Genomic DNA, 26279 nt, shown 5'->3' with positions numbered 1-26279 from the left:
TCGTGTGTCTTTTTGTCAGACTGCATGATGCAATGTGTCCTGATGTGAAATCCAGGTGCCAGTATTGTGCCACGTTCACTTTATGTTTCTCTGACGGGTCGCTGTAATGTTTAGGAACCCTGAACAGAAATACTTCTGTCTTTACTTTTAGATTTTGGAGACATCAAAAGAGCTTTGTCCGTAGATGTAAGATTTAAGCTGGGGCCACGCCAAACTCTCATTTGTCATCTGTATTGAGACATCCAATATCTAATAAGGAAAAAGGGATTGAGGGCATTTCTAAAAATGTAAGTAGTTCACAAACAACCACGGGCACAAATATAAATTCTTGGCCTTATGATGACAGTTCTGAAACAATAAATATCTATAATCCCTGGCATGTTCCACGACCATGTCTATTTCTAGGCCTCCTGAATCATTAAGACATGTTTTTAAAAGGAGAAAAAAAAGAGAGAAAAGAGGAAGGCCCTTGCCACTAGCCTCTCTTGACCCTTGACGTCTTGTTGACCAGCACTTATTTCCCTCTCCGCTCCCCTCTACAAGATCTCTTCTAAACTGGTTTCCCTCACACCACCACCACTAATCTTCACTAAGCTCCCCCCCTCTTTACTCCCTCCAGCTGACTCTCCTCCGTGACCTCAACATTTATACCTGCCCTCTCATCCCCTCTGGACCTTCTCCCCTTTCCTCTAAGCTTGTCTATCTGCTCCCACCTGGTCCTTAGCTGTAAACCACCTGGTTGAATCAGATGGTCAAGCCTTCAGGCAGCTGTGGTGAAAATTCCACAAGTCTGGCTTTCTTGGAAGAGTTTTAGTATCTCATCTCCTCTCTCTCTCTCTCTGCTAGCAAACCTGCCATTTACTACTTCCACTACCTCCTGCTTCTGATCTCCAGAAGCTCGTCTCTATCCTCTCCTCCCTCCTCTGTTCACTCCCCAAAAAGAGTGATGACAGCCAAGGCTCATCCTCCCTTTTGGCCACCCTCTCCTCCTCTGACCCCTCTAGCACGAGCTTACAGCAATGTCTCCCTCAAACCCATTTAAAATGAAGTCTTAACAAAAACAATTCCATGAGCAGACTTAACTTCTGCCCTCTTGAACCCACTCCCCCCTCCCTGACCATCGCTGCTGATCTGCTCTACTTCTCGACTGATATCATCAACCCCTCCCTGGCATCTGGCTGAAAACCATCTGTCTTTTAGAGCCACTGTTCTCCTCACAAAACCTCATCTTCACCCATCTGACGTCTATTACAGACTGCTGTCAAGCCTTTCTTCGGTACTCTTGCTATTGTTGCATGTACTTTTATCCATCCAGAAACTGAACTTGTATACAGCCACTGTTAGACCCGTGAAAGACTAAGGTATAAAAGGTTGCAGAATATTTAATTTAAATGATATTAAAGAGGACATATCATGAAAAACTCACTTTTCCAGTGCTTGTGCTCGTACATCTGGAGTGCCTACCAACCTACAAACTGTGAAATAAGATGACCCAGTCAGTTTTTTTTGCGGGCTGCCTAGATCAGAAAACACGTGATTCAACAAGCCATTCAGATTTGGCTCCCCTTCCTATGTTACATGCAGGCTCATTAGAATATACCGCCCACAGCTTGAGAACTACACCTTTGCAAAGGTGCACCATATTTTTCTCGCAAGCCAGTCAGAGCAGACTGGGCTTTTTCAGGAGGGGGTCTTAAAGAAACAGGCACTAAAGCGGAGCGTTTCAGACAGATACATGTGTAATCAGACAGACGGTATGAGAAAAATAATGTGTTTTTTTTTAACATTAAAGCATGAAAACATCTTCTAGTAGAAACCCAAAACACAAGTATGAACCTGGAAATGAGCATGATATGTCCCCTTCAAAGTTAGTTATATGAGAGTCCAGATTAGTGGCCTTTTAAAAGCATGCTATAAAAGCATGTGCTAAAAATGCGATGGAACACAGCTGGTGGCCAGTGAGCTGTTGCACGTCTTTGGTTGGGAATCATGAATGTCTGCACAAAATGTCACTGCAATCCAGTTGTAGTAGTTGAGATATTTCAGTCTGGACCAAAGTGGTGGACCAACCAACAGAGAGACCAACATGCATGGCTAGCATGGCCAAAAGAGATATCTAACAATCCACGGGAAAGCATCCGATCTCAGGGGCCGCACACATGCAGGCGAGCTGAAACGTGAAAGCAACGTCGTCATGGCGCGAAAGCGTTCCCAAGTGCCTATTTTTTTGGGTCGAGATGGCTGCGCCCCGAGATAAAATTTTGGAACGCTGCAGCGCGCACCACGTCATGTGATGAGGAGCAACCAATCACAGCCGGCAAACATCTTTTCTTTCTTTCATAAATATCAGTCTACGCTAAATATATGGAGGAGAGGTTGATTATTTTAATGCAGGGCTACCCAGAGATTTACGATCTGTCCCACGGACTATTTTACTGGCTTCACTCTTTCGGTCCGAGGACGGCACAACATCCGGTTGAAAGGTGAGCCAAACTGATACAGAGAAATCGAGCAGTAAAGCTACTGTGAAGGATTTACGGTGCTAGAAATGCATTTATCTTTGTTTTGACTGTGTTTAGTTTAGTCAGTGAGGCTTCCTTGCTAAATTACCGCAACTTCGTCGTCATCGCAGCACGCAGGTTTTGGTTGCTTAGTAACGGCAGGCGCGACAGGAGTGCCAAGCATATTGGAAAGAAGTAAAAAGCGGCACAGCTGGCGTTTTCCAATTATTTTAGCTGCGGCATGTGTACGGCCCCTTGTGCTAGTGATTTGTTGAGGATAAACCGCTGACATTAATGTACACATTAAGTTTATATCATAGGTTACTGTTGCCTGCATGTTTAGCATAAATGGTACAATGCTCGAAAAATAAGTTGTGCAGAAATCTTCTTTTTAACCACAGCCAACTTGAGGTCCTCTCTGCGGGTTCTGTTATCATTTTGTTGGCCCTCCTTTTGTGCCAACCGGATACGCCAGGAGACCCTGCAGACAGACTCCCCTCGACGGCCTTCCTCTACGAGTATACTGTATACAGTGAACATAACCTCTCCATCACTTACCTCTTGTTCACTTATGGTCCAATGGTCGAGTAAGCTCAAGATTGTACCTCTTTACTGATATTATAAACAGCAGAACAACGTCTGGCCTAGCAAGGTAACTGTATTTATTGTGCTGCTATGAGGAGCAAAACCATCACTCCTTGCTGTAGCCTGGATGTAATAAAAACATGGGCCTACCTTACCAGGCCTTTGGAGATGCCTAAAGCCTTGATCAAGTCCATCTTACAGTGCTTTTGGGCCAACATTCCTGCGCTGAATCAAGCGCATCAATGTGACTGATACAGCAGAGATCGAATGTGATAGAACACGGGCGCCAAATGTAGAGTGAGTCATAAAAATAAGGAAGAGGGTTATTCGGTCACACCAGTGTTTATCAAATTTCAGACAGAAGTCCATTCATTTCAGCTGTATCCACATGATCAGAGTTCAACTCTCTTCCTTTTTGTAAACATAAACTTGTGCCAATTCACTTATTAATGTTGCAACCATATACTAGACACTAAACACTTTCTGCATCTCAAGTCCCACCATTTTGGTAGCAACTTAAGAAAACATATAAAACTGCAGACAAATAAGACAAAGCAAATACATAAACTAACACCCCCCACCCTCGGTAGCACTAGCAGGACTGCCAGCCGGCAACACAACCTAAGTGCCATCTGCAGTGTGGGACTAGACCAGACTGGAACATAAACTGATCAGACTGATGGAGAGAGACAGACAAAGAGACTCAGAGTGTAGTAGCAGTCGCACCACCATACCCAATATGGCCAGTAGGAATATTATTACCAGTATTACCATTTCTCTTACATGAAATACTCCATTTTATATTCAGCGTGCCTGATAGCTACAAGGCTGGAAGCCAGGATGAGGCTTGTTTTTCAAATTAAAAGCCCCACAGAGTAACTGTATCTTCACAGGAAGCAACGGATGATTTTTTTTTCAAAATAAAAGCCCCCAACTCAACAGGAAACTAAGGCTGCACGATTTTGAAAAAATATCTAACTGCGATTCATTTTGACTGATATTGCAATTACGATATGATTTGCCATATTAAGAGGGACTGACCATTTTTATATCATTATTCTCATTTTCATTGCGAAACATATTAAAACGATTATGGTGTGATTTTTGCGGGGCTCTGTACCAAACAAAAATGTTTTCTCAAGTCTGTAGAATATGATGTGTAGGCCAGGACATCTCTGCAGCTGTTGAAAATGGTAAATGGTATTTTGACACACAGTACGCTTTTAACAAATACTGCAATTTGAAAATTGCAGTAGGCCGTATTGCGATTTCGATAAGCCCTACAGGAAACTAGGGACGAAGCAGTTTAAATAATTAAAAAATCCCCATAGAGTAACTCTATCCTAATAGGAAGCACAGGATGTGGGATGCACACCAAGCACCAGGCAGACTGTTCTCATGTGGTTGTCCATCTATGAATGTTTATTGTTCTCAGGTCTCTCTTGAAAAGGAGATCTTGACTTAAATGAGACTACCTGATTAAATAAAGTTACAGAAAAGTAACTTCCTACAGATAATGCTATGTCACTGTTTTGCAGTAACGTTTGTAGATATTGGGTTCAGAGTTATCGTACATTGTAGTTTCTGTTGTTTGCTGTGGTCAAGTCGTCTGCCAATCATGGGCTCAGTACAGCGTGCCTTGTGGTTGGCAGCTAGTTCAGTATCTGAAGCTTACTGTTTTTCTGTTTTCTTGTAGTGGTGGCTATACAAATAAAAGACCACACAAATTCCACCCTGTGCACGGTGTCTCCTCAGCCTCAATACGCCGCTGCTTTTAGTCCAGTCTATTCTTTTGTTAAATAAAGGTTGTAAAAAGTCCCACTTTGGGTGAGTGATTTAATGAACAGCTTGCTCTGAATTTGAATCTGCAATACTTATCCAGCTCTTTAACAGCGTGTTCACATTGCCATAATGTGTGGCTAGTCTGTAGCAATTACTGTAACTTCTAATAAAAATGTTTAGTCGTTTGAATGCTGGCTGAATGGGGCATTATTAGACTTTAGTAACTCCAACAGTTATTTCTTGTGATGCCTACTATGCACAAACACACAGTGTATTTCCCTTATTGACAGACTGTGGGGCTCTGTGCATCTTAACCAGTGTGTCACCATTCCATGAGCATGACCCTGATTTGCTATGGTCCTCCAGTAAATCGCTCTCATGACTGACTGACGTATCGATGTGCATGTGCATAAAATCAAATCACTGGACTGTCCTTGTAATACTCATACAGCTCACGGAGGTAGGGGTTAATGCTGTGAAACAAAATCTGCTCTGCATCAATCACAGGTTTTCTAGTAAAAGTTATGGTTCTCCTTTACTTGTAGCCTTGTTAGAAACTGAGCCATCCAGATGAAGACCTGACCTGTCCTCCTTTTTCTTGATCTAACTCTACTTCTGCTTTTGGTCTGGTTAACTTTCCTTTATTGCAATTGGGTAACAACTGAATCGATGCATCGCTCCAACCAGCTGCCATTTTAAAGAATATGGCTAGTGGTGTTTTATATTTATTTTATTGTCAAATCCCATGAAAAGATCAAAAACAGCGATGTTTTCTAAATACTTTGTGACTTCCCTACCCTGTCACTAAGCCGCAAGCGTACTGGTTCCTACGGACCTTTTAAATGGCTCCATAATTTACAAAACCAGCTGGGCACTGTAATATTTAGTAAATGTTACTCAAACAGGAGTAAATAGTGCATTTGTTGGGGACTATTTTCAGCAGCGGATTAATACATGTTTGTTTTTGTACAACAATAGAGGTATACGCTATATCTTTAAAATCTACTTGTTAGTAGGATCAGTTCATAGCTTCATTGCTGGTTCTGGTCTCTCTCTCTCTCTATACATATATATATATATATATATATATATATATATATACTGGAAAAACAAAGTTCGGAAACTTGTGTTTGGTCGATTATTTCTCTGTTGTTACAATGCTAATTGGCATTGTATTTTACATCGTCAGAAAGCCTGTTTATTTACCTTCGCAATGATGTCCAACTTGTAAGGATCATGCATTTGTGGGATGAGCAGCACAGCTGATTATGTGGGTAGCGCCCAAGAAAAATTTGCCAAAATGCTCCGTCAATGGTAAACAGTGTATTCTCCTGTTGGTATTGACTCTTGTTTTGAGTTGTTTGGTGGATTGGATGATTGAACTCTCTATCAGTAACAAGGAACAAACAAGACATATTGGCTAGTTTACACTTTATTCATTTAATACACCGTCAGGAGCCTCAGTAGCGGTGGAAGATCCATACGCAGCCATAACAGCCTGGCACCTCCTCCTCATGCTGATCACCAACCTGGTCACATGTCGCTGTGGGATGGCTTTCCATTCCTCAATCAGGATTTGTTGCAGGTCAGCCAGCGTGGTTGTGTTGGTCACTCTAACACGTACAGCACGCCCAACCTGATCCCACAAGTGTTGAATTGGGTTGAGGTGTGGACTCTTGGCAGGCCGTTCCATTCTCTCCACTCCCACATTGTGGAGGTAGTCTGTGATAACCCTGGCTCTGTGGGGGTGAGCGTTGTTTCTTGAAGGATGAAGTTAGGTGCCAGATTGTGGAGATATGGGATCACCACTGGCTGCAGAATCTCATCCCGATATCTCCCTGCATTGAGATGGCCTTCAATGATGACAAGCCTTGTTTTGCCAGTGAGGGAGATGCCGCCCCACACCATGACACTGCCCCCACCAAAAGCTGTTACTCCATCGGTGCAACAATCAGCATAGCGTACTCCACGTTGTCTCCATACTTTGACCCTGCCATCCAACTTTTGCAGACAGAACCTGGACTCATCACTGAACATGACATTCCCCCACATGTTCAGGTTCCATTGTCTGTGTTGTCGACACCAGCGCAAACGGGCCTGACGGTGAAGGGCAGTCATTGCAGGCTTCCTGGTAGCCTTATGAGAATACACTGTTTACCATTGGCAGAGCATTTTGGCAAATTTTTCTTGGGCGCTACCCACATAATCAGCTGTGCTGTTCATCCCACAAATGCATGATCCTTACAAGTTGGAAATCATTGCGAAGGTAAATAAACAGGCTTTCCAACGATGTAAAATACAATGCCAATTAGCATTGTAACAACAGAGAAATAACCAACCAAACACAAGTTTCCAAACTTTGTTTTAGCAGTATAGATTGAACCGGAGGTTTTTGGACCCCTTTCTGGTCAACTATGAATATTTCACATTACCACTCAAAATAGAAGATGAGAACATTCTTCATACTCCCTCTGAACAGAGGCCCCAGAATAAAATTCCTCTGTCTGGGTACATACAATATCTGATATTGTGAATCACTTCTTTTTGATAAATAACTAACCCTTATATAGTAAATCTTAATTCTCATCCACATCAAGAACGCAGCTGCAACTATTTTCCAATTTATCTTCTATTTATCTCCATTTCCATGGTGACCCTCCATTTCATGATCCCACTTAAAGGAATGATTCATTTCCAGCCTCTGTAAGTCCTCTCGTTGTCATATGTTCCATTACTTCAAAAAGATACGGTTTCAAAGAAGCAATCCACCTATAATTAATAGGCTTACTGGCTTCCAAAATTCTGGGCAATCTGCCCTCCTGCCATACTTTATTACACCAGTATAAAAATGCCTCTAATGCTTTTATCACTAACATGATCTAACATACCCTTTTTGATCATTTCAGCATTGAATTATCCTCTTTAATAATAACAAAAATGCATTTATTACAGATTCCCACTCAAAACAATGATAATTTTCTTTCCTTGTTGCTTCTCATCCATTTCTTTCTGCTTTAGACATATTCACAGAAGTATGTGACAGAGCTAAAACAAAAAAATTAAAAAGAAATGTTTTTTATGCCTTTTTCAGACATTTCAAAATAAGATGAGGTTTATATGTGCCCAAACCTTTAGTATTTTGTTCTTAAGGTGCACAGCTTTTGATATATTAATTGTTAATGTATGGTTGATTGGAGATCTTTATTAAAAACCCCAATTGAAATTTCCAGTGGAAATCTGCTTTGGTAAAAATCAAAAACCAGGTAAGTCTAAAGAAATGTCTTGACTACTTTATTACCACCAGCTGTTATTTCTACTTCTGTAAAAACCCTACCTGGGGACCGGGGAATTATCAAACTCTTTCATAGTTTCCTTATTTTAATGGTAGCTTACTACCAAGCTGGAGTCTCTCCCAGCACACATTAGGGAAAATACATGATACATCCTTGACTTAGTCACCACTTTTCTCTGGACCACTCTAGAAACCTCCTTTGAGCTACAGTCCCTACTGTTAAGCACCTTATTTATCAGCAATTTTCACCTGTCCTCTCCCCCGCCACAGTCCAATTATCCACCACGGCAACAATTTCCCACCACTCCCTACAGGCCCCACTCTGGTCAGAGATCAGTTGATGCACAAAATAACACCATCCAATCAGTCTTAATTCATTTTGAGTATCTCCTTATCGAAATGCTACTTTCAAATGTGATTAAAGCAGCAGTGGCTAGAATTGGAGCAAATATGATTAAAAAAGTTATTTTTATAAAACTTTCACTATATCCTGACAGTAGTGCATGAGACAGGTAATAAATTCATGTGCCTCTGTGTCCTCCGTTGCTCCTAATGGCATCTGCAAGATTTCACAAACCTGAGGAAAACAACCAATCCAAGCCGAGCTGGAGCCTTGCCGTCTCTGAGAAGCTGTCAATCACTCACAAACTCCGATCAAACGGTCAAACTAGGCAGCGTTGATCAAATATGAATCAATATGCTGTTAATGTAATGCCTATTTCTCGCCTCAAATGTTTTCAGAAACATCTTGTAGTGTACTGTTTAACTTTGTTTAGTTAGTTTGTGACCCGGCAGTCATGTTGGGATTGGTTGAGGAAATACCAAGCACCGCCCACCAGCCGGAGCAAACTCTCTCATTTTGCAGCTAAACAGTACACCACAAGATGTTTCTGAAAACATTTTATGTGAGAAATAGGCATTACAGTAACAGAATATTGGTCCATATTTGATCAGCGCAGCCTCATTTGACCGTTTGGTCGGAGGTCGCGAGTGCTGTTGAACAGCCAATAGGAACGCTCTCTCTCTGAAATGACTTGTGATTGGCCAAAGTCTCCCGTCACGGGCTAGAGTCACTTAGTTTAGGCTTTAGTCACTAGTAAAGATGAGATAGAGTCGACCGTTGAAGTAATTTTTCAAGCAAAAATTACATTCATTGGTTCCAGCTTCTCAAATGTGAGGATTTGCTGCATTTCATTGTTTTATGTGATAATGAATTAAATATATTTGACTGTTTGTCAGAAAAATACGAGGAATTGAAGACGTCACTTTGGACTTGAGGAAACTGTGACGGGCATATTTCTCTTTTACGGACATTTTATAAACCAGACAATCAATTGATTAATCGAGAACTGAATCAACAGATTAATCAATAGATTATAAGGATTACTGTCCCGGTGTCCCAAGCATCCACAGCACCACAACAGCCCCAGGTTCACTGTGTGCCAATTGGTCTGTTGTAATCTAACTAACAGCAAATAGGCCTCTTTCACAGCAGTCATTTCGACATGTCACAGCAGGAAAAGCACATGTGTAACTAATAACATTGGCTGCATTCCATTTAAGTGAGTCCTGGTATTGTGCACGCTCACTAAATGGCCGGCTTTACTGGGACGCCATCGTTAAGCCGTTGTTAACAGTATTGGTTCCACCTGTGATTTTCCTGCCATGACAACTCAAACCATCTGCTGTAAAAAAAAAAAAAGACCTATTTGTCTGAGAGTACGCACCACTAAAGCACAATATTAACTGAAATGACAAGGGCCTTATAAAAGGCTGCTGCATTATGACCTAATCTTATTAATTTAGATTTTGTAATTTTGTGCTCACATGGAGCATGTTCCTAGATAATTTTGTGTTTAATCAAATTGCCACACACTAATTGATACATGGCAAACTTCGGGTCAGGCAGGACTACTGATTACAGGAACTGATTAGATTCTTGGTTTCTGAAAAAATTATAATTAAGCTGCCGTGTAAAGTCTGCTGGTTCTACTGACGAGTACTTGATGGACAGGGTACATAGGCAATCCACAGAGAGTGAAAGGAATAGGGGGGGTCGGGTTTACAGCTGGGCCCATTAGTGCGATCATGCTGTTTTTGCAACGGTTATGCGTCTTTCCATGTAAAATATAGGAATGCACCGATTTATCGGATGAACATTGGTATCGGATGAAATCAGCCTATCTGCAAATAAGATAACATTCACCGATGGCGGTGGCCCATGTTTATGGTTTGTGTTGCATTAATTTTGCTTAATGTTGTGTTGTTGGCTGCTGATTTAATTACATTTAATTGATGTTTCGCTAAAAGTTCTTGATGGGCTAGATAATAAATTCCTCTCATTGAGTAGTTACTGTATATACAGGCTAAGGGGCTTTTGAAGCCGTTATTTTTTCATGTGAAAAAAGGTTATTTTAAAGCTTGCTTCATAAATTTGTACAATTTTTGCTATTTCAAGATATGAATGAAGGTCTGTATTACGTTAAGAGTGAAGACAGTTCAGTTATTTTTTGAATAATGAAGATGTCTTTGTTACCCTGGCACCGAAGGGGGAATAAATAACAACAAAATAAACAACAAAATATCGGTATTGGCCCATAATTTTGCAAACGGTGCGACCCTAGTAAAATATATCAAAGATTGTAATGCATTAACACCATGTGTTGACATATTACAAATTGAATTGATGAACTTCCTACTCAACAGTATCTTTTCTGGGTTACTTTATTCAATAATAATGCCTTGTTTAAAGCCATCATATCTCCAATACTCAAAAAGTCCAAGAAATTGGGGGGGTTTATCCCTTCCAGTGTTCCAACATTATTATTTGGCAGCCAATGCCAGAGCCTCAATTTATTGGCAAGATCAGTTCCCTCATACAAGTGAGCTCTCTGATGCGCCCAAGTGGCTGCAGTTGGAGTCTCATGCAGCGAGAAACAGTTCCCTTTCAGCTCTTCTGTTTACACTAAGGATTACCCATTGCATCTGGTGGAAGATAGTTTAGTCATGCAAAACTCAATTAAAATTTTAAAACAGATTAAAACGGTGCTCCAAGCCCCTAAATGTTCTGTATATTCTCCAATTTGTTTCAATCATAATATGATTCCATCCCAATCTGATCAAGCCTTAAAATCACTGGAGGGATAAAGATCTGACAACCATTGCAGATTTGTGCATAAATAATATCCTTGCATCTGGAACTGAATGAAACCTTCTCCCTTACTAAAGACCAATTTTTTTTCTTACTTACAAGTCAGACATTTTGATAGAAATATCCTAAAAAAAAAATGAAAGCCCACCTAAGGAACACTCTTTTCATTCTTTAATGAAACAACATCCTGGTTCTAAACAGCTTGCCTTAACGTTGTGTGTTACTGTTTTCTAATATGTTGTATCAGCAAACTGTATAAAATCAGCCTTGGGAGGCAGATCTTGGTGTGGCGTTGACGGAGGAGGTGTGGAGGGAGGGGATGGAGAGGATAAGTTCAATTAACGACAGGTTGCAGCTGATTCAGTTCAAAGTCATGCATAGATTACATTATTCCGAAGAAAAGATTAACAAAATGTATCCAAATGTATCTAATAATTTTGACAGATGTAACTTCTGAAAAGGTATCTTAGCTTCTAGTTTTGTCCTAAGATTGGCAGGATATCTTAACTTGGTATTGTAAAATGTATGATTTACAGCAGGGGTGTCAAACCGGCCCACCAAAGGGTTCAATCTGGCACACTGGATGACTTTGCAAAGTGTGCAGAGAAGTCATTAATTCCAATTTTTCAATAAAATATACTGCTATTCCTATTTATCCGCTGTGGGTGGCGCTGTCCTGATAAGACTAGCAGGCCCTATAATGGATACGCTGTTATAGATCCACATGCTTACCTATAGGCTACGTGACACACCACTGTCAAGCGTAGGCTACTGTTCATGCTGGAGCCGTAGATGGAAAATGTCTCTGTCGAAAAGGAGAAAAGTAGACAGAGTGTCGGGTTTTCCAAAAAATAAATGGACCAGTTCTATTTGTTCACAGAGGTAAATGGACGCCGGTGTTCACAGCACGTTTCAGTGCTCAAAGAATGTAATATTCGGCGCCTACTATCTGACTCATCATGGTAAAAAAATACAAAAAAGTGCAAGGAGAACTGAGAACAGAGAAGATAAATGAATTGTTGGCAGGTTTGAGGAAACAGCAGTCTGTTTTTAGTCGTAGCCGACTGTTTATCTCTTTTGTAAATGGACTGTTTGGATTGTTCAATGTTTCAGGAATGTGCTTGTACATCTTTAAACTAAATATAATGGTTTTACTGGTCTGGCCCACTTGAGATTAAATTGTGCTGAATGTGGCCCATGAACTCAAATGAGTTTGACACCCCTGATTTACAGATTGAACCTGATGCACTACAGTAATCGCCTTGTTTGGTTGTTCCGAAGCTTCTCTTGTTCTGCCACATATTGTACAGCAGACATGCTTGGTATGCAAAAAGGATAATTCTCAAGGAATGGAAAGCTACGAGCTCCTTGTTTCTCCAGATGGTTTAGGGAACTAGTTCAGTGATATATCTTGAGAAGCTTCGAAGCAACACACATGGTTTTCATGAAAAATTTGATTGAGGGTCCTGGGGGCTTATTATTAGACACCTTAAAGGGACTGTTTGTAACTTCTTACAGGTATAAATCAATCCGGGTCGGTGTCCCATTCGCGCTCGTGTGTGGCTACGCTGTTCAGACTCAGACTCCAACACAAACTACACGGAAGCACCAAAACCGCAAAGTAATATCTAGTGAAGCCCGTCTTACAAAACATTGTTGGCCGCGGTCGGAGGATGCGGGGGAGACCGTAGCTTTGGTCTCCAGGGCTGGAGTCTCTGCTGTACTCTGCTCCTCTGCCTGCCTGCTTGCCTTCACTCAGCTTGCTCCACCTCACGTGCATGCGCGCACACTACACACTGCAGAAGAATTAGTTTAGCTCTGAGAATATCTAGTGAATGTACAGTGGACGTTTGTGCAGAAATAAATGCTGCAGCTCCTCCAGACCAACAGAGGTTTTCCGTGTCTTGTGAAGTGACGGGGCTCCGCAGCGAGTTACGTTATTGTCTCTGACCGGGTGCCGGTGTCCCCCCTGTTCCCTCTGGTGCGGTCGGGAGGCTGAGGCAGGAAAAGCCAACACTAGGATCAGCATTGATTCATGGAGAGACCTCCGTCTGGTCAGCTAACATTACTGCCAAGCAGGTGAAATATGGAGTGATATTGTGGTTTTAGCTGACGTGTGAGCCTCACTGTTTTGACAGATACTCGCTCACATTCAGGTAGCGCGTGCACACGGGCGAGCACGAGAAAGTCGACTTTCGTTGACTTAACGGCCACAGGTGTCGCTGTTACAACCAATTTCTGATTCTTACGAACAGTCCCTTTAATAGAAAAGTGATACCCAGTTTTGCTATTCATAGCCATATACTTTCTTTACTGATATTGTGTATGTTTGTAAGTTTGTTTGTAGATTGTACATTTTTGTGTGATGAAAATTAAATATTTTTATTTTTTTTAAGTATATTTTTTGGTTGAATGAATTAATCAACTGATAAAACGCTTTGACTTTTATTTTATTTTTTATATTGATATATAGAGTGCTCCAGGGATGACGTACTGTATTTTTCAGGACTCATTCTTGCAGCACTCTATCGTGCTCCTCAGATGAAAACAAGTCAAAACATGTCAAATGTATATTTACATATTCCATGAGTTGGTTGATTAACTCTTTCATTGTGGCTTCAAAATAAAGGGCCTCAAATACTTTTCAAAAGGTGTGTTACTTACATGCTGGACTTCTCCCTATTCATTACATGATTATCATGTTTCAGGCTTCTCTCATTACAATCAACAAAGCCCTACTGTAGTTCCCTATCGGCTTTGTTTTGTTGTAATCCAGAGATCAACATTGATCAGATTGTGGTATGAAACCTTTGAACAACATGTCATTGTTAATAATATTGATCTATTGTTAAGGTATGCTCAGCCTACATGTTCAACAAATGGGAAAGGCTGAAGTGAACATTGATGTCTTGCAATGTGACAAACAAGCTTTACTGTATGTATCTGGTTATTACATCTGTGATTATGCACCATGTAAAGCAGAGTTTTCAGGTAAGTAGATATAACCAGGCATCCAGGGTACATTCAATTTAAGGCGCTTTGCTCATGTTCATCAAAAAGAACTAAAATGTACATTTATGCACAATCAACATCAAAACATGTAGCAAATTAATAAAGAGAAAATAAACCTAAGGTACAGGTTACTATAGCAGAGATTACATTCCACCACTGTAGAAACTGTTTGGTAGGAAATCACCAGTAATGATATGAAAAGGGAACAGGAGAGGAGTTCAAATGGCAGGAGATAAGCAAGCTTGGGTACATAAATAAAATACATTTTAGCGAGAAATTTCCGTGGTTTAAAAGGTTGTTCAGACACCATGAAAATAAATCTCAGGTGATATTTCCCACAGAAAAGAGAGACAGGTTTGAAGATAACGGGGCTATGAAAACAGGACGCAAAGAAAAAGTTCCCGGAGTTCAGACATGACTGAAATTGGTTTAAGATAGTTGACAGACTGAATGAAACTGACTTCCCAGGAGTTATCTCTTCTGACAGGTAGTGTTATGATAAGGCATACAGCAGCTAGAAGGCTTCAGGCTTCAGTCTGAATTTCAACCTGTCAGGTTCTTTCTTGGGAAACAGAAAGCTTTTCTTTCACTGCTAGCATTAGCATCCTCTAAGCTCACATGACATTCCGTGACGCCATGTTTCTCGACCGGCTTCACAGTTGATTAGCTTCACTGGTATTTCTGCCATGATGAATCTGTTGGGCGACATTTTCCACTTGTTTCTACTCGCTAGAAATTGATTTCCCTCTTGGCAACAAAACAGGAACGAGCAGAACAAAATCCCTGTACGTTAAACTGAACTTCCTGGACATAATGTGGGACTAATTAGCAAACAAACTACAGCTGGACAGATAGAAACTTGTTAGCCTAGCAACATTAAAGCTATAAACTATACTCTAAAGAAGCATAACCGGCTCACTCGCTCCATCTGCTGTAGCGAATGCGTATGACAGACAGAACGAAAACTGTTTCAGGGCAGAAACGGTATCAGTTTATTTGTTTTCACACCATGATGTTTGAAATGGACTGCCTACACACTCAATGATTTACACCCATCAACGCAGTCACTAATGACATTTAATATATTAGATATCAACCAGGCTTTACTCAGTGGTATATGTGATGCAGGCCTATATACTAAATCTGATGCTGAGTTGCTGCCCAACAATACATCGGCTAAAAGATAGACGATTTAAACATACATAAGGCAGTATAGTTCATGGAATGAGGCAATATTTAGAAATATAGATTTCAATCAAGAAGTCTTTTTTGCAATGTAATCTAATTTTTTGAACTGCGAGGGCTCTTTCAGTTTCTTTTCCCTCACATCACTGTGACGCATCATTTCTGCAGTGTTGTACTACTGTGCCACCTTGTGGCTAACATATCCTTAAAAGTTTGTTACTTATTAGTTTCTGTTGTGCAAATTAAATTTGTGAAAAAGTTCAACTTTGAGTTTTTTTGACACCAAAGACACAATGATCTCATGCTATGTTGACAATTAATCCAAAGCAAGATAAGTTTCTTTTTCGTAGTTTGGATTTGACCGACAAAACTCCTTAACATGTTTTGTTCTGAATGAATCTTGCTACCCGTATGATGACATCCTTGCTAATATCAGAGCACTTTTATTCCCAAATCAGTTGAGAGTCGGAGGACTTTTTCACAGCAGACATTTTTATTTTTCATAGCGGGAAAGCGCAGGTGAAACCAATAACATTAACGATGGCTCAGTTCCAGCAGCTTCCAATGCAGCAATTAACAACTAGATACACCTGTGCTCGACAAGTCAAAAAGGTCACTTTGAAAAGGCCCCAAGAACCATTGCTCTAAAGGCCCTGACACACCAGGCCGACGGTCGGCCGTCGGACAGCTTGGGGCCGTTGGTGAGCGTCCGTGGGCCTAGTTTTTTCGGTGTGTCTCGCACCATCAGCCCTAATCTGCCCGTGTTGAAGTTTGTTCTGCCGATTCAGCATGTTGAATCGACGGCGGTGCCCGTCGGTCAGAGAAATCCCTCGGGTTGGCTGTTCAGCTTAAACGAATCAGTGCACGAGAAGAGAAACGGACGTGTGGAAAGCAAGCCAACGAGTAAAGTCAGGAGGAAAAACACAGAAGGCTCTTCTCATTTTTCATCTTCATCTCAACCGATCACCCCAATACACAGATATTTTCACAACGACATGGCCGTCTGGAATGAAATCAAGTGGTGAGTGAGAGTGGTGTGAAAATGTTCGGCAAACACAGCCTTATTTCATGTACGTATCATAACAACAGCTTGTATATCCGCAGTTCTCGGTCTTCCGGTTACCCTTTTTTGAATGACGAATACAGACTACCACCACCTGCTGGTAGGGATAGTTATGTCATCTCACGCAGGCGCAGAACATACGTGGTAGTTGGCCTATGGCGTGTTCGAGTGCAACTTTTTGGCCAAGACACAAGCGATGTGAGGTGACGCAACTGGTGGCCTTCGTCGCCGCTAGTTGTTTTATGTTGGGTGTGTCTGGGCTTTAAGGAGTTGCTTCCTCCCTTTTCTGTTACTCTCACAGTTGAGGGTGAGTAGTTATTAGTTGATGAAGAAGCTGAGGCTCTGCACATGCAACTAGGGGCTGAAGGACGCCCAGTCAGGGGGGGGGGTTTGATGGAGAGAGAAGCCTCACTTATAATGACTGCCGCGGGGCCCGTGTGCAGGTTCCAGTTGATCACCTTGAAGCACTCCTTTCAACTGTGTCAACTACCAGTGCTTGCTAGCTTGTAGGGGAATATTGGATCCCTCTAAATTACAGAGCACGGTCTAAACCTGCTCTACATGAAAAGTGTATCGAGATAACTTCTGTTATGATTTGACACTATAATAAATTGAGTTCAAATTGAATTATGGCATTAACAGCTCCCTGGGTGAAAACCCTGCAGTCTTCGTCATGGCTTGTGGCTACAGTTACTGAATATGGAACCGTGCCCAGAGATGGTGTTGTGATTACAACTCTTCCAACTAGTGCACATGTTGGCCTACAAGTGAACTCTGCCACATCATTCTCTATTATTCATTGACTGCACAGTAGATGAATCAAATACTTTTGTCCATCTATAGATAAATATCTGCTACTTTGAAAGAGAGTTTTTTTTTTAAATTCCGTATGTGAACTACAAGATTTATTTGTAGTTTCTTTGTGTGTAAGAGATTTATCAAAAAATGGTGAAATCCTAAACAGATTTCAGTTGGCAGCAGATACACAAATCCAGTTTATCATTCATCTTGCGCCCCCTGGTACCGGCGGCCCGCTGTGCACATTGCAACAAACACCAGATAAGGACATGTTAAACATGTAGCAACATATTCATCCTGCATACAAAAGCTATCCATTTTTACCTAAAGGAAACACAAGTCCAACACCAAGCAACTAAATGAGCAAACATGGTAACGGTGCATGCCCGACGATTTTGCTACTTAATGCTACCTGTTCAAACAAACGATATGTCGTTGAGCTGAGACTCCACAGATTCCAACTGTATAAGGCTTAGCACTACGACCAAAACCCACTGAACCAGCAGCACGAATAAGAGAAGAAAAAAATAAACTTCACATTAAATGATGTCTTACCTTTGCTGTTTTCTGATCAATTGCCGTCTGCCTCCCTCCAGCATCGACCAGCCCGTCCTCAGCCTTCCATATGAAAACACAGTCTATCTCTCCATCTAGTCGATGAATCAAACAAAGCCAAAAACAGTTGCATTTATATGGAATTAATACCTGTAGTGACATGTAAATGAAATTACAGTTATCGGAGAAAATTTCAAATAGCACAGATGATACCCAAATGTACCAAAATGGTCAATCTGAAGATTCGGCCTTAACATGCCGAAACTAAAACCTCTCCAACTTTATTCTGCTTCACTTTATTAGCATCAGTCTGTGCACAAGTGATGTTTAGGTGTTGTGATATGGTTTGCTAGAGGTTTTGGGCTGCAACTGCATCATTCCAAAGGGATATTCAATCTGTAAGTGTACAGTTTTGTTAGGCGGACATTAACTCTTTCATTAATACTGTATTCAATCTTCATTTACTCTGACCCAGTAACATATAAACTCATGCTTACACCTCTGCAGAATCTCACAAGTGTTGCCTTTATAATGATACCAAGAATAGACCTTGTAGTTGCAGAGATGCACTCTATTCATTTTGGTAAAATACTTGTAAAATAACCATTTTTTTTTCTTTTCCATTTTTTATGTCATTTACTACAAAGGCTAATGGAGGCTCTCTGTTCCATGAGCCTCCATTACACAAAATGTCTCTGGCTGAAAAGTTTCTTTTACTGAACTTTCTGAGAAGCTGAAACGTAATACTGTCTTATTCTGTTCGTATTCTATCTAATTGGGTGCCCACAATAGACCTTTTTCCGCAGCAGACATTTTGTCTTGTCATAGTAGGAAAAGGACTTAACCATGTCTCTCTTCATGTGTCCCAGTAAGCCATGACAGCGTGACAGTGAACCAGCATGCACAATACAAAGACCCTGAAACTGAAGTTTTAACCAAAGCATCACAAAGCGTCATTTTTATTTAAAACAGTCAATAGTTTCTATCAATATGCTATAGGTTATGAAAATCAACAGATTTTCGAGAAACTTTAAACTTCCTTGAAAAAAGTAATCCATCCCAGCTGACATATTTCTTGTTGTTGTTAATGGGGTTAGAAGTACGGATTGTTTTTTAAAAGCCTTCTGGGTGACGTGTTCATGAGATGGTGGTGGAAACAGACAATGGTGTGAAAATGATCATGTAAATGTGGTAGCTTTGTGGCCTGATTTTTAACAGTTTACTTGACACGGAAACCTGGACAAAGCACAATGTGCTCACAAAGCACTCACCACTGGTGTTGAAGTGGATTTGTTTCCCCGTCTCAGTTCACGGGCCCCTCTGCCAGAGTTTCCTGAATCATAGATCTGTAGACACAGGGAGGAGTTTATAAGACACAATTGTGTCTGTGTTGACCGCAGGTCAGGACACTCAATCACGGCTCTGTTTGCCAAAGACAACTACAGTATTTTCCCACACGATGTAGACTACTATGTATGGGGAATGGACTCCTGCAAGAGATCAATTTCTTACACTAATCAGCAGAGTTTGTTTGTGGTCTCGCTGCCCTGGGATGTTATCGGCTCTGTGGTGTGTTTCTGTTTTAAACACCAACTATAGTTCTTGCCAGGGTTATGATCAGATTTCAGTCTTTGTGAACACAGAAATAAACTAGGCCACACTAAATCTAATAAATCTGAGAAAACCTGTCTGGAGACGTTAGAAGTCCGAAGGCTCCTCTCAGTTTTAAAATCAGGACTGAAATCTGGGAGTGTGACCGGGCCTTAATCCCCACAGAGCACTGGCCTCATTCCAGTGATTGATTCTCATTCAAGTGAATATTGATTGTCCCCATTTAGAGATTTCAAGCAGCCATTTGTAACAGTACCAGTCTGATAACTCCCCCATCTCACTCCCTTACATCTCTTCCTCTCCACACCATCCAAGGTGTACATTTCTGTTTCTTACGTCTTTATTCGGCCTTTTGGATGTGGAACATTAACACAACACAAACCACATGTTTATGCTTTGTATCCCTGTTCACCCTGATTATTGAATACATCTAAAACAACTGTTTTAATTTGATGCCGCCCCTGTACTCCCCTTCTGATCTGGAAATAATGCACACTTTGCCTTTATTTTTTGCCGTTCATATTGATTCTACAACACTGTATTGGATGAACTTAAACTTCAACTATTTTACATTGCAGTCATAAATTCATCAGCATTTTATTTTGTAGGACATTTGCATCCCTGAAAATAAAATATTTGCATATTGTGGCTGCTGGTTGACCGTTATTATTAAGTCAAACTTTGAAATGTTAAATATAAGCTATAATACTGTATGTTTTTTTGTTTCAAATCCAACCATACACTTTAAATGTTCTTATGTTTATTAAATACATTATTTTATATTTCTACCATACTGTTTATCATAAAACATATTACCAATCAATTTCCTTTATGCCAGAACATTAACAAAAACAGACATTTTTTTTTAATTTCCGCTTCTATTTTCTCCTATGCTCTTTCCCCACAGCCTCAGCTGTGACAGAGCACTATAACCTTGGACGAGGATGTCAGCATTATAATGATAGATAAGGCTGCGAGCAGCAATTCACTGGGTCGAAGCAGTCCGGAAACATTGGGACATAGGTGGTGAAAGATGACACAAATGTTGAAGGGAGGATGGTTTATGAAATGTGGGGCAAATTGGATTTTGTGCCTTGTACAGCTCGGTTACTGCTAGATCAGAGTAACGCAAATTAACTCAGGTTTGAAGTCATCCTGCACGCTGAATTGCAAGACTATTAGGTACAACTAATGCAATTCAATAAAACAGCCTTCAATAAACCAATCACTGCTTACTGGGTGCAAATTCGATAGTGTGTTTTTGCTTAAGACCATTTAATTACAGGATTTAATTACTTAATTACTCTCTTAATTACATTAGGTTATAATTAGGGTAAGATGTACTTACTATAAGGTTGTTGCTTAGCTTATGTGTACACAGCTGTAGCTGGGTTCAAATCTAAATTAGGTGTTCCTGTTTAAATTTTGACCAATTTGTTGTTGCATTAAAAAGGTTTACACCTGTATAGTAATTCCTGTTCATTTTTCGTTGTCAAGTTGTTGGTGTAAGATTTAATATTTTAATAATAAATAACAATTCACTAAATTTATGTTATGTTATCTAAATATTTATTTGTTTCCTTTTATTTTACAAAATTAGGAAAACGAGCCTGACGTTGCCTTACACATGAACAGAATGATGACGTTTCCCCCATCATGACATTATTGCTACACAACCTATAAAACTTCCATATGCACATATGAAATAAAAGTTATTAAAAAATTAAAATATTGACCATCACTCTCCTGTCATAAAATGTGTTGTTGTTGTTATTGATGACTTTGTTAAACTGGTAAAAATGTGAATATTAAGGTGGCTGTTCTGTTCTTTTGGGTTGCTGTTTGTAACAAGACTTTCCCAATTTTATTTTTATTTTCCACCAGAGCCCTCTGCATACTGGAACCCCAGGTGAGCACCAGGCAGAAGAGGTTGCTCCTCCTCTATTTTATAAGACGAGGTTCATTCCCATGCAGAGACTGCAATGATTGTTTATTATAAATCTTGTAAGTCGTTGTTTTGCTGCTTGATAAGAAAGTAGGGATAACCCCAACCCAGCTGACACACCAGTAGGAAGAATATGTTTCTCACTACATCCCCATAATAATAATAATAATAATAGAGCCACAACTGCCCTGTTTCAAAGAGATGTTCATATGTCATCATCATGGCATATTGGAATCGGTTTTTAAATGATGTATAGGATAGTGAATAAGGTTAAGGAAGTGTCATTCAAAATGATTCATAAATATCACGCTGTCAATCACTACATGCAGAAATAATAAGAATAATTATTAAAAAAAAGACATAAATACCTTTGCAGATTTGTCATTGATCATATATTTAAAGGCATTATTATAGGTAAATGTGGTGATTTGGTTTCTTCAAAAAAAACAAAACAATATTTTCTTATAATAAATCTGATGTTTTCTTTTAATCTTTTATTCATTAACAGGAATTTCTTGAAGGATATTGAACGATATGTGAAACAACTTTCTAATTTGACTAAGAAAAAGGCTACTAACAAACTCAATATATGTAGGTTTTAATATTTGTGTTTAGTGTGACATACCCCTGGCTCTTTTTGTTATTGTTATACTGAATGTGCATTATGTTGTTTAAGAAAGAAAGAAAGTTGAGATAAGCAAAGTGTAAAATAACATGAGGCCATACAAATTCCTGTCCTCCCGAATTTGTTGAGTCACCAGCCACCACTGGAACCAGGACACCCTAAAGGTAAGGTAGAAACTGTTACCTGTCAGCACTTTCGCCGTTGTTTGCACTGTTAGCTCCGTTAGCTGCCAGTTCGCCGTCGCCATGGTGATAGGCAATAGAAATGCTCCCAATCCCGTATTTAGCTCCTCTAAAGGCCTGTAGCACACCTGTATAGATGGATGACGCGTCTACCTTCCTCTCACTGTAACAAAAGTGAAGCCAAAATATCCCAGGAGCTACCATCTTGAGATGTGTAACTTGTTACGTCATTTGGAGCCAGAGTCTGCTGAGTAGTGTTCAGGGCGGCTGGAGACGCGATATCTAGGTCCCGCCCACACACCCGCCAGAGCCAATCACAAGCCGAGCACGGCTGCAGCTTACTAGCAGGAGCCACCTGGCTGCTACAGTAGCTCCACCGTAGCTGTTTGGCTAAAGACACAACAACTAATCATAATATCTCTATAACTACATTTATGATCAAATTGACGCATGTTGATAATGTCAATAAAGTATCTATCTATCTATTTATCTATCTATCTATCTGTTCAATAGGGAATGGGGATCGCGGAGCATTCTGGGTAGCGTACAGAGCTACAGTAGACTATCATTATATATCACTTCTATTCATCGTTCATCACCAGAAATGTATAAAGTAAGACCACAGCCGCTGCTGCCATTTTGGAACTTATAATATTTTATTGTTCAACACAAGCCATTTTGGTAGAATATGACAAAAGATGAAAAAAATTATTTTGTTTTACTTTTGTACAGCCCTTTTTAGGCGGACGTGTTTTGTTCCAAAATAGCGGAAGCGTAGCTTTGCTGCTGGGTGCTGATGTTGCAATGGAACGAACAACTAACTTTCACTTCTTGGCTATATAACGTCTTTGACCGCGGTGTTTTGGCTTCATTTTCCGGGAGGGGCGTGTCTAGAAGGTAACCCACAAATTACGAAATATTATTTTAAATTCTTCAAAACTTTAAAAAACTCTCTCAAGGCTCGTTGCTTGACTCACGGCCTATCCTAACATAATCTATTCTATTCAAGATCAATGCCTAAAGTTAACCATCTCACAAGCGTTTCTCTAACTTGCGGGTTAGGCCTACTTTCTACACAAGACCTTTGGGGAGCTGAAATGTCGTCCATCTTTATATACCGTCTATTGTGCAGACACACACAGGTGTTTTCAATTCTTCTGGCTAATTAGACCTCCAGCCAGGTTGGAGCTATGCTGAAAATTGCGTGAAGTCACCAAACTATATAAGATAATAACAGTGTAAATAGTCCCGCCCTAACAGGAGAGCAAGGGAGCTGTCAATCATGCACAGTCTGTCCACACAGTTTTGAGAAGATGTCTAAATCAGGTAAGTGCAAACACCTGTGTGGGTGGACTTTGTAGGGGCTTTGACACTATTGTAAGGTTTGGTGGTGAAAGAAGTACTCAGATCTTTTACTTAAATAGAAACTTCAGTGTAGAAATACACTGTTACAAGTAAAAGCCATGCATTCAAAATGTTACTTAAGTCAAAATATAAAATGACCATCAAAATAAACCATCAAAGTATCAAAAGTGAAGGTATTTATGATGCAGACAGGCCAATTTCAGAATATAAATTGTATTATTAATGAATCTATAATAATACATCAGAATTTATTTGTTGATTATATTTACTATTATTATTTTGAATCGGCAAAGTAACTATACCTAAAATTATCAAATAAGTGTAGTGGGCTAAAAAGTACAACATATTCCTCTGAAATGTATTGGAGTTGAAGTATAAAGTAGGCTAGAATAAAATGTAAACCTCAAAATAGTACCTCAAAATTGTACTTAAGCACAGTACTTGAATTAATATACACAGCTACTTTCCACCATTAGGGAAAAAGCATATTTTTTTAAGTGAATACTATACCCTTAAATATCTGTATGAGCTCATAGTCACCTGAATCCTAGATTAGTTTCACTGTGTTGTAGAGACACCTAGTGGCTGCTCATAGTACTTTCTTTATATTTTTGTACATTGATGTTTTTCTTTCTTTTTTTTCAGGAATCATACATTGTTGGAGGGTATATAACATGATGCCAACTGTAGCAACTTGTGATCATTTATTTTCAGTCTCTGTTGTGCCCTCCTTCAAACACTGGCCTTTAGACTAATTATTAACGATCATGTCTTGGATAAAGGATCTAGTGTTCACTGTGGGTGGAGTGAAGTCGGAGTTAAGTGCCCTTTATTTGTACTAGACTTACAGTAAATGAGGAAATATTTCCTAGTTGGTAGACCTATTTAGAGATCAAAAATAAAGGCCTCGCTTTGATTTAAAGATTTTACAAGATTAATAATAATATTTAAAGTTAGTCATTTGTGCCTCTCCCTGGATTACTCTGCTATTGTGTCAAATCAAAACCAAATCAATTTGATTTATAAAGCACATTTAAAAACAACCTTAGTCGTCCAAAGTGCTTTACAGTGGTGCAGCAAAAATAAAGAGACATTATTAAAAATCAAATCACAATAATAACAATAAATAGTAATAATAATAAAGTTAATGTTATGACTAAAAACACTGGAAAAACGAGGTTAAAGGAATACAATTCTAAAACACAAAAAAAAACACTAAGAGCAACCAAAGGCCATTGAAAACATAAATATTTGAGATTTTTCTTAAAAGTGTCAATAGTGGAGGGACATTTGATTAATAGTGATTCCACAGCTTTGGTGCTGCCAAAGCAGAGGCACGATCTGTGTGATTGTTCCAACAATGGCAAAAATGTCCTCCGACATTCAAAATATTAGTGAACTGTACTTGTCGGATAGTCCTGTTTTACTTATTGACAGAGGTGTCAAAGTCAGTGTGAGGGGGCAGTGAGAGGACTATGTAACAGAGCTCTTATGGGTTAACAAATGTCCTATTTCTATCAGGAGGCAGCAGTGGTGGAAGAAGTACTCAGATCTTTTACTTAAGTAAAAGTCCTACATTAAAGATTTCACTTACAGTACTTAAAAGCACAAATGTATTAACAGCTAAAATTACTGAAAGTATTGAAGTAAAAGTACTTGTTGGGCAGAATGGTCCTTTTCAGAGAGTTATATTATTATTAGGGCTGTCAAATTTAACGCGATAATAACGCGTTAACGCAAATACGTTTAAACGCCACTAACTTCTTTAACGCATTAACGTAACTTGTGAATTTTAGGTTGTAGCAGTGAGTTTTTTAAAGCTAGAGTGAAGATACTGGCATATTATGAAACTACAAAACACAATGAACCCATTGGTACCAACCGTCATACTAGCTTGTCAGGAAGGAGACTAAATAACGCTCCAAACTTACACTAAATTTTGGCGAGGAAAAACTGGCATGGCCATTCTCAGAGGGGTCCCTTGACCTCTGACCTCAAGATATGTGAATGAAAATGGGTTCTATGGGTACCCACGAGTCTCCCCCTTTACAGACATACATTTGCAAAAAGCAAGCATATTTGCTCACTCGCATGTCGATAAGAGTATCAAATACTTGACAAATCTCCCTTTAAGGTACATTTTGAACAGATAAAAAAAAATGCGATTAATTTGCGATTAATCGTGATTAAATATTTGAATTGATTGACAGCCATAATTATTATATATATCATATTATTGGAATATACCGGAATATTATTATTGATACTTTATATACTGTTGGATGGTTTAATCTATACAGTATCACAGTATCATTTCTTTTTGCTAAATTAGAATAAACTGCTTTCATTTTGGAATGTGCTATGTTCCAAAATGATATCTGTTGATATGTGTGTTTGAATTGAATTAAGTTGAATTCAGTGCTGATGGAGTCTGTTTGTAAGTCCACCTGTTTCTTTACTTGCAGTATTTCCTTGTGAGTTGATCATTAACAAAAAAGTTTTTATTTGCTGAAAGGTTACACATTTGAACACATTCATTCACATGAACACAGTCATGTATCAGCAAGGTTTATTTGCATATCCATATACACTTTCAAGCAAACACAATATCTGGTCATTTATTAGAT

General features: G+C 39.6%; 1 long non-coding RNA gene across 2 annotated transcripts in view; it reads right to left on the bottom strand.

Annotated features, from left to right (window-relative positions):
- Window positions 1–22520, bottom strand: part of LOC141757110 (uncharacterized) — a 68609-nt gene extending 46089 nt beyond the window's left edge. Inside the window, exons 1-3 of one of the 2 annotated variants that reach the window (XR_012591587.1) lie at window positions 22289–22520; window positions 19196–19270; window positions 17925–18019 (exon numbers count right to left, since the gene is read on the bottom strand). This is a non-coding gene — a long non-coding RNA (uncharacterized LOC141757110). Of the gene's footprint in view, window positions 1–17924; window positions 18020–19195; window positions 20051–22288 lie in introns of those variants that run through there. The other variant, XR_012591586.1, reaches the window with a different exon arrangement.
- Window positions 22521–26279: the final 3759 nt, after the last annotated feature.

The sequence above is a fragment of the Sebastes fasciatus genome, chromosome 19 (assembly GCF_043250625.1).
Source record: "Sebastes fasciatus isolate fSebFas1 chromosome 19, fSebFas1.pri, whole genome shotgun sequence".
In the NCBI taxonomy this organism is placed as follows: Eukaryota; Metazoa; Chordata; class Actinopteri; order Perciformes; family Sebastidae; genus Sebastes; species Sebastes fasciatus.
Note: the sequence above shows the minus strand (reverse complement) of the source record. Positions and strands in the feature narration are given on the sequence as shown.